Raw genomic sequence first — 1,551 nt, forward strand, 5'->3', positions numbered from 1 at the left:
GCTGGGATTACAGGCTTGAGCCACCGCACCGGCCTAAGTTTCTTGTAGAGTCTGGATATTAGCCCTTTATCAGATGGATAGATTGCAAAAATTTTCTCCCATTCTGTAGGTTACCTGTTCACTCTGATGAGAGTTTCTTTTGCTGTGCAGAAGCTCTTTAATTAGATCCCGTTTGTCAATTCTGGCTTTTGCTGCCATTGCTTTTGGTGTTTTAGTCAATGAAGTCTTTGCACATGCCTATGTCCTGAATGGTATTGCCTAGGTTTTCTTCTAGGGTTTTTTTTTAAAGATTTTAGGTCTTACGTTTAACCCTTTCATCCATCTTGAGTTAATAATTGTATAAGGTGTAAGGAAGGGGTCCAGTTTCAGTTTTCTGCATATGGCTAGCCAGTTTTCCCAACACCATTTATTAAATAGGGAATCCTTTTCCCATTGCTTGTTTTTGTCAGGGTTGTCAGACATCCTAAACTTTTAAATTTAAGAACTTCCATTTTTTTTTCATCTTGCGAGGCTCCGCTTCTTCTACAAGTATGGAGAAGGCAAAAGGCAAGGACACCTCCACAGAGAAGTCGAGGGAAGAGGATCAGCAGGCTTCTAATCAACCAAACGTGATTGCTTCGCCAGAAACATCAGCAAAGGGAACCAAAGAAAAAATGTGTCAAAGGCGATAAAGTGCTCTGCCCTGAGAAGAAGGCAGAGTACACTGACAACCCCAGACCTCAGAAGAAGATACCAATTCCTCCATTACCCTCTAAACTGCCACCTGTTAATCTGATTAACTGGGACATCCTGTGGGCCTGATGCCAACACTTGAAGCTGAGCTCCAAAGGTCAGAAGTCAGATGCATATAAGCGCCTGTGTGCCTTTGCCTACCTGAATCAAAAGGATTTTCCTAGCACAGCAAAAGAGGCCAAAATCCGGAAATCATTGCAAAAAAAATTAAAGGTGGGAAAAAGGGAAACGTCCCTGCAAAGTTCTGAGACACACCCTCCTGAAGTGGCCCTTCCCCCTGCAGAGGGGCCGCCTGCCCTGGAAGATTCCACTGCCCTTCTTGACGGAGTTAATACAGTTGTGGTGACAACTTCTGCCCCAGAGGCTTTGCTGGCCTCCTGGGTGAGAATTTCAGCCAGGGCGAGGATGCCAGAGGCAGTGGAATCTCCACAAGAGGCCTGTGGTGTCAGGTGGTGTGTGGTCCATGGGAAAAGTCTCCCAGCAGTCACAGATGGTTGGGTTCACCTGCAGTTTCATGCTGGTCAATCCTGGGTTCCAGAAAAGCAAGAAGGATAAAGTAGACATCATTATGGCTAACGGTATAAGGAGGGTTAAATCAAGCATCCAGGTGTGGAAATAGCTGATTTACATATATAGTTTATGCCATGTGAAACGTTTATGATTTAATATTGGAGCCGGTGGGGAGAGAGACGGGCTATTAGTCCCCTCATCGTGGGGAGTGTCTCACCGATATCACAGTTTGTTTTCACCTTCTGCCACATGGGGATTAAATACCATCTCCTCCCCTTCCGGATATCAGGACGAGTATCACACGTTGTT

The 1,551-nt window shown here is 45.3% G+C and overlaps 1 pseudogene; it reads left to right on the forward strand.

Annotated features, from left to right (window-relative positions):
• The first annotated feature begins 506 nt into the window (after positions 1-506).
• On the forward strand, positions 507-1,287 carry LOC105520456 (annotated as a pseudogene).
• The last annotated feature ends 264 nt before the right edge of the window (positions 1,288-1,551 follow it).

This window comes from Colobus angolensis, unplaced genomic scaffold (genome assembly GCF_000951035.1).
Source record: "Colobus angolensis palliatus isolate OR3802 unplaced genomic scaffold, Cang.pa_1.0 Scaffold38, whole genome shotgun sequence".
NCBI lineage: Eukaryota > Metazoa > Chordata > Mammalia > Primates > Cercopithecidae > Colobus > Colobus angolensis.